Genomic DNA, 8,805 nt, shown 5'->3' on the forward strand with positions numbered 1-8,805 from the left:
AAACCACTGCTTAAGAAAAAGGTAGAACTATAGAGGCAATAAAAAACAATCCCTAGAGATTTTAGAGACAGGGAGGGATGGATAAGTGACACAGATTTTTGGGGCAGTGAAACTATTTTGTATGATACTGTAAGAGTGGATACATGACATTATATATTTATCAAAACCTATAAAATGAATAACACAAAGAGTTAACTTTAAGCTGTGGAAATGAGTTGATACTCATAAAAGTTGGTTCATTGATTGTAACAAATATGCCACACTGGTGTGGGATATTTATGGTGGGGAAGCTGTGTGTGGGAGAGGGGCAGGTGAAGGGTGGGAATTGTGTACTATCTGCTCAGTTTTGCTGTGAATGTAATTTGGCTCTAAAAAGAATCTATCAATTAAAAAACCACAAACCCTACATAGGCTGATTCCCTGAGATGAAGACACTGTATTTAATAGTTGCTTATCTACATTGCATTCGTACCTCAAATTCAGCATGCCAAAATATAAACACATTATTTTCCCTCACAAATGCTCCCCTTTAGTTCTTCACCTTAGTAAATGTCAGTATTTACTACTAAATTGCCAGTAAGAAACAAAGAAAGTCTTATAAACAAAAAGCCAAGGACTCATTCATGAATTGTCTCCTTTAATTTTCACCTCCAGGAAACCACCCAGTTTTATTTACTTTCTTTGTATATAATTTTTAAATCTCTCTACTTCTAATAAGAAATTGCTGTCATACTGTAGTTTCTATCTCTATAATCTTTTGCAAGAGCTATTGCAACTGTATCTCAGCTCATTTCCCTGTGTTAAATCTTGCTCCATACTAAACATTCAATAAACAATATTTATGAAAAGGTAAGCTGTATCATATTACTGTTTAAAAATTATACAGTGATCCTTCATTGATCTTAAATTTAAAATGAAAAATACTTAGTATTGCCCTTTTTAAAAATATGAATTATTTCCCAATTATCCGTGCAGTCTAATTTTTTTTTCTTTTTTCAAACAAACAGTTCATCATTGCTGAACTTCTGCTAGGTTTTTTGGATGAGCCATCATATCTCTATCTGATATCTTCTCAAAGTATAATAATTTCCCTACTATTATCTATTTCTAAGACTAGGTTATGCTAAATAACATACAACTCCAAAATCTCAGTGGCTTAAAACAACAGTTTATTTCTTTCTCATGCTGTATGTTCATCTATTGAGCTGCAGCTGGTATATATATTCTTTAATCTAGAACTCAGGTTGATATATCAGCTATCATTTGGAACAAAGTCTTTGACACGACAAAGGAAAAGACAATTCTGGAATAACTGGATCTGGAATTTAAATGTTGGGTCTGGAAGACATACATTTCATTTTAACTCAGACTCTGTGCAGAGATACTCCGTGGTTCCACTAAACTCAGGGTCTAGGAATCTCATTCCTATCATATGTGTGGCAATGTCAATAATGGTTGCCATGATAATGTTATAAGATATCTATGGTAGTGTAATTAACACTTTAAGAAAATAATATCCATTAGTTGCAGTGTCTGTGTTTTCACTTAATGGATCAAATACTAAAAATAAGAAACTAGAAATAATTCCAGGAGATAAAAACATAAACAAGAAGAAATAAGCATATTTAATTACCTCAGGCAGGGACTTTGCAGGTTTGCAGTGCAGTCCCAGATGAAATTCAAAATTAGAAATATAAGAGTAAGGAAATTCAAAATCCCATAAAATTCAAATCAACCACATTTCAGCTTTCCCCATAATCTCACATAATGTGGTAGGTTTTCCTGAATAAAAATGAAGGATGATAGAGGGAAAATAAACTGATATGTTAAATGAGAAATGTTTGACTATCTCATTTTCTAAGAAAAAATCTTTAAGGAACAAATATTGGGCCTTTGTAAATCATACAAAATTGATCCACCTTTTCCTGGCAAGAGTACATAGTAGTGAGATTATGAATAACCAATCAAACAAGGATTTAGGTCTACAACAAAGCCAAAAGCCTGCTGCTTTCCTCTTTGCCATGAGAGTCATCTGCTTGAGAGAAGCCTGACTTCTACTTCATGCTCAGAATCACTAAATGCTCCCAGCAAAGAACAAGAAACAAGCAGTAACTCTAAGCTCATTGTGGGAGTGTCTCTTGCTTTTCTGGAATTACAATTTATCTCATTCTTGTTGCTCCAAAAGACTTTTGTTGTCCATAAAAAAAAAAACAAAAACAAAAACAAAAACAAAAAAACACATTTGTAATTTATCCATCTTTTTCTAGTGTTTTTGAGTGTGCTGCCACAACAAATCACATCCAACCAGGAATGGAAATCTTTCAGTAAGTTTTTGAAAGTAATTACCTCCCTTGCTTTGGTTTCTACAAAACCAAAGTTCCTGTTCACAAGACTTTGTTTTCTTTGGCTGGAAAATATTAGCTGTTCTGACATATTTAGTTAACACACAGTACAAAAAGAGTACCCTTCGACTGATGTAGTAATCCATTGAACATTAACAGAATAAAAACTCAAATTAGTGACTCTGAATTAAATAATTTTCCTTATTTGGGAACTAGAGCTTTGTTTCTGAATTCCAATTATTATGCAACAAGAAAACTTAACTGAAGGTTTGATACACTTTTTCTTTTTTTTTTTAAATTTTTTATTTTTTATAAACATATATTTTTATCCCCAGGGGTACAGGTCTGTGAATCGCCAGGTCCACACACCCCACAGCACTCACCAAAGCACACACCCCCCCAATGTCCATAACCCCACCCCCCTTCTCCAAACCACCCTCCCCCCAGCAACCCTCAGTTTGTTTTGTGAGATTAAGAGTCACTTATGGTTTTTCTCTCTCCCAATCCCATCTTGTTTCATTTATTCTTCTCCTACCCACTTAAGCCCCCATGTTGCATCACCACTTCCTCATATCAGGGAGATCATATGATAGTTGTCTTTCTCTGCTTGACTTATTTCACTAAGCATGATATACTCTACTTCCATCCATGTTGTCACAAATGGCAAGATTTCATTTCTTTTGATGAATGCATAGTATTCCATTGTGTATATATACTACCTCTTCTTTATCCATTCATCTGTTGATGGACATCTAGGTTCTTTCCATAGTTTGGCTATTGTGGACACTGCTGCTATAAACATTTACGTGAACGTGCCCCTTCGGATCACTACATTTGTATCTTTAGGGTAAATACCCAGTAGTGCAATTGCTGGGTCATAGGGCAGTTCTATTTTCAACATTTTGAGGAACCTCCATACTGTTTTCCAGAGTGGTTGCACCAGCTTGCATTCCCACCAACAGTGTAGGAGGATTCCCCTTTCTCTGCATCCTCGCCAGCATCTGTCATTTCCTGACTTGTTGATTTTAGCCATTCTGACTGGTGTGAGGTGATATCTCATTGTGGTTTTGATTTGTATTTCCCTGATGCCGAGTGATATGGAGCACTTTTTCATGTGTCTGTTGGCCATCTGGATGTCTTCTTTGCAGAAATGTCTGTTCATGTCCTCTGCCCATTTCTTGATTGAATTATTTGTTCTTTGGGTGCTGAGTTTGCTAAGTTCTTTATAGATTTTGGACACTAGTCCTTTATCTGATATGTCATTTGCAAATATCTTCTCCCATTCTGTCAGTTGTCTTTTGATTTTGTTAACTGTCTCCTTTGCTGTGCAAAAGCTTTTGATCTTGATGAAATCCCAATAGTTCATTTTTGCCCTTGCTTCTCTTGCCTTTGGCGATGTTCCTAGGAAGATGTTGCTGTGGCTGAGGTCGAAGAGGTTGCTGCCTGTGTTCTCCTCAAGGATTTTGATGGATTCCTTTCTCACATTGGGGTCCTTCATCCATTTTGAGTCTATTTTTGTGTGTGGTGTAAGGAAATTGTACCCTTTTGAAATATATATTCAGTATTGCTGGTATGAGGAAATTTTAACTATATAATTTTGCACCATCTGGCTTTTTGAATGTTCTTGATATTTTAAGCATGTTAAAGTTTTGATCAGAAAATATGAGGGATTTTTAACTGATCAGGACAATCTCTCTGTATAAGGGATCGCAAACAAATCTCAGTAATTTATGGGTTTTATTCTGAGAATGTTAATGGTGTTAAAAATCCAGTTCCAACTCAGTCCATATACCATCTTAGTGCCTTATTGGTGTCAGCCATTGCTGTAATCTTATTCTCTTTGTGTGATGCTTCACTCCCCAACTTTTTTATATAATAGTTTTATTAAGATGTAATTTATATGTCATACAATTCTTCCTTTTAAAATATACAATTCTGTTCTTTGTAGATCCATAAAGTTATGCAGCCATCACTATAATTTCATTTTAGGACATTTTCTTCTTTTTATCTTAAAGATTTTCTTTATTTATTTATTTGACAGAGTGAGAGAGCATGGTAAAACACAAGCAGGGGGAAGAGCAGGCAGAGGGAGAGGAAGAAGCAGACTCCCCACCGAGCAGGGTGCCAGACACGGGGCTCAATCTCAGGACCCTGGGATTGTGACCCTAGTTGAACGCAGATGCTTAACCAACTGAATGACCCAGGTGCCTCAAATTTTATGACATTTTCATTACCCCTTCTAAAAAATGCCATATCCATTAGCAGTCATTCTTCATTTCCCCCTCTTCTCAGCTTCTGACAACCTCTAATCTGCTTTCTGTCCCTATTTGCCTGTTCCAAAATAATCTTACTCCATTTCATATAAATAAATCATACATTCTCTGTTCTTGTGTGTGTGTGTGTGTGTGTGTGTGTGTGTGTGTGTTCCCTTCTTTGGCTTAGCATAATGTTTTCAAGGTTCATCCATGTCGTGGTATATATCAGTTCTTCATCATCTTTTATTGCTAAATGAAATTCCTTCATATGAATATACTTCATTTTCTTTACCCATTCATCAGTTGATGGTCATTTGGGTTGTTTTCATTTTGGCTACTATGAATAATGCTGCTATGACCATTCATGTATAGGAAGGAGGAAGTGAGAGTCCTCATGCTTCTAAATCAGCAGGCAAAAAGGAAGATAACTGTGCTGTCTGGATGATTGATCCTGACTACCAAAGGGAAATTGGATTACTACTCCACAGTGGAGGTAAGGAAGAATATGCCTGGAATACAGAGTTTGCTATCTTTATTTAAGGATGGAAGTAATTTGTGAAAAAGAATGGTATCCATAATTTGCTTTAGAATTTTTCATCACAGTCAATGATGTATATGTGTGATTGTTCATTAGCTTTAATTCACATGCCTGAGAAAATTAACATTTGACTCAACTAAATTATATTTATATAGTTCACAAGAGTTAATGATGGCATTATAAATATAATTTAGTTATATATATATAATGCCATCATTAACTCTTATGAACTATATAAATATAATTTAGTTATATATATAATGCCATCATTAACTCTTGTGAACTATATAAATATAATTTAGTTATATATATAATGCCATCATTAACTCTTGTGAACTATATAAATATAATTTAGTTATATATATAATGCCATCATTAACTCTTGTGAACTATATAAATATAATTTAGTTGGGTCAAATGTTAATTTTCTCAGGCATGTGAATTAAAGCTAATGAACAATCAAACATATACATCATTGACTATGATGAAAAATATGTGTGTGTGTGTGTGTGTGTGTGTGTGTGTGTACACACACATATATACATAGCCAAACTATGGAAAGAACCTAGATGTCTATCAACAGATGAATGGATAAAGAAGATGTGGTATATATATAATGGAATACTATTCAGCCATCAGAAGAAATGAAATCTTGCCATTTGCAATGACATGGATGGAACTAGAGGGTAATATGCTGAGCAAAATAAGTCAGTCAGAGAAAGACAATAATCATGTGACCTCTCTGATCTGAGGAATTTGAGAGAAAAGGTTTTGGGGGGGTAGTGAAGGAAAAAATGAAACAAAATGGAATCAAGAGGGAGGAAAACCACAGGAGACTCTTAATCTCATGAAACAAACTGAGGGTTGCTGGCAGGTGGAGAGGTAGAGATAGGATGGCTGGGTTATGGACATTGGGGAGGGTATGTGCTACTATGAATACTGTGAAATGTGCAAGCCTGATGATTCACAGACCTATACCCCTGGGGGAAATAATACATGATATGTTAATAAAAAATGTATAAAAGAAATTTAAAATTGCACAACCAAAGGGAAAAACATTCAATATCACAGACTAGAAGAGGTAATAGTTTTAAAGTGTCCATACTACTCAAAGCAAGCTACAGAGTCAAAGCAATCTTTACCATACCACCAATAGCATATTTTATAGAAAAAAAAGAATACTAAAATTTGTATGGAACCACAAAAGACCCCAAATCACCAAAGCAATTCTGAGAGAGAAGAAAAAAGCTGGATGTATCACAATCCCACATTTTAAGATTTTAAGATATACTACAAACTATACTAATCAAAACAGCATGGTTCTGGCACAAAAACAGACACAAAAATGAGTGGATCAGAATAGAGAGCTCAGATAGAAACCCACACTTATATGGTCAATTAATCTAAAAGGCATGGAGACTAAATGATGGGGAAAAGACAGTCCTTTCAATTAATGGTGCTGAAAAAACTATACAGATAAATGTAAAAGAATAAAACTGAACCACTTTCTTATACCATACACAAAAATAAGCTCAAAATGGATTGAAGACCTAAATGTGTGACATGAAATCATAAAACTCCTAAAAGAAAATAAAGGCAGCAATTTCTCTGACATTGTTTGCAGTGACATTTTTCCCGAATGTCTCCTCAAGCAAGGGAAACAAAAGCAAAAATAAACTATTGGGACTATACCAAAATAAGTTTTTGGACAGTGTAGAAAAGCATCAGCAAACCAAAAAAGCAAGTAACAGAATGAGAGACGATATCCACAAACGATATACCCAATAAGGGGTTAATGTCCAAAATATGTAAAGAACTTATACAATGCAACACCAAGAAATGAAATAATCCCATTAAACCATGGGCAAAGGACCTGAATGGACATTTCCCAAAGAAGACAGAGAGGAAGGGATGCCTGGCTGGCTCAGTCAGTAAAGCATGCAGCTCTTGATCTCAGGGTCATGAGTTCAAGCCCCACATTGGGCATGGAAACCTCTTCAGAGGAGGAAGGAGAAGGAGAAGAAGGAAGAGAAGGAGGAGGAGAAATAAAGGGGGGCACATAAAAAAACTCCATGTACTTTGAATGTGGTATGTATTATATACTATATTATTACAATAAAGCTAGAGGAAAAGGAAAAAAATACCATATGATCCAGGGATTCCAGTACTGGGCATTTACTTAAAGAAAACAAAAACACTAATTCAAAAAGATATATGCACCCTATGTTTACTGTAGCATTATTTGCCATAGCCAGCATATGGAAGCAACCCTAGTGTCCATTAACAAATCAATGGATAAAGAAGATGTATTATATGTAGACAATGCAATATTATTCCACTGTAAAAAAAAATAATGTTATCTTACCATTTGTGATAACATGGACAGACTATAAGAGTATTAACGCTAAGAGAAGAAGTCAGAGGGAGAAAGACAAATATCATATGATACCACTTATACTCAGAACCTAAAAAAAAAAAAGAAGAACAAAAGCAGAAAGACTCATCAATACAAAGAACGGATGGTTGCTTAAAAAAAAAAAAACAAACAAGAGAGGGAAAGCAAAATGGGTAAGGAGAGTGGGAGATACAGGCTTCCAGTTATTAAATGAATGTCAGGAGGATAAAGGGTACAACATAAGGAATATAGTCAACGTTATTGTAATAGTTGTGTACTGACAAATGGAATCTACACTTGTGAGAATAACAGCAGATAGACCTGCTGAGTCACTATGTTGTAACCTGAGACTTTGTGTGTTAACTAATATGTAGTAACACAATACCAGTGTTGTACCAATGTTGTGGTAACATTGTGTGTTAACTATGGTTTTAAAAAAAGTAACAAAAAAGATTTTTAAAAAGCCCTCAACACACACACACACACACACACACGCACCCAAAATCATGAGGTGCTGGATGTGTTAAATAATCCTGTGGTGCAAACATTTCACAGTATATAAGGGAAGCAAGTCAGCATGTTGTACACCTTAAATATGCACAATGTTGTATCAATGATATCTCAATAAACTCAGAAAACAAATTTTTAACATAAAAGATTATGCTAATTAAGGGAGCCAGTCACAAAAGACAATATGATGTATAATTTCACTTATATGAAATGCACAGAACAGACAATAAATATGACAAAAAGTAGATAAAATGTTGACTAAGGCTGGGAGATGCAGAAAATGCAGTTTCATTAGAGGGTAAATGTTCCCATTTGGGGTGATAAAACGGCTCTAAAATTGATCATCATGGTGGTTACACTATTCTGTGAATATACTATAAACCACTGAATTGTACATTTAAAATCTAACAATTGTATAGGATATGAATTACATGTCAACCAAACTTTTATGAACAAAACAAAATCTCTTGAACCATCATATCCACAAAATATAATTCACCTGTATAATAACTTTAATTCTTGTGTCAATGAGACTACAGACAGTGACCTTTCACCACTGTCACTAACATTCTTCCAAAATATATTACATAAGACGGGTGACTTGCACATGTTAGGTCATTGGCTCTTAGCTAGATGATAGAATTTATAAGCATCAAACAGATATTAAACACATTTGTGTACAGATGAAATCATCTGCCTTTACCTTTTTCCATTTGCCATCCAAATAATCTGACTGTTCACATAATCTGTTTACTTTGAAATGTA

Source organism: Neovison vison, chromosome 11 (genome assembly GCF_020171115.1).
Source record: "Neovison vison isolate M4711 chromosome 11, ASM_NN_V1, whole genome shotgun sequence".
Classification (NCBI taxonomy): Eukaryota; Metazoa; Chordata; class Mammalia; order Carnivora; family Mustelidae; genus Neogale; species Neogale vison.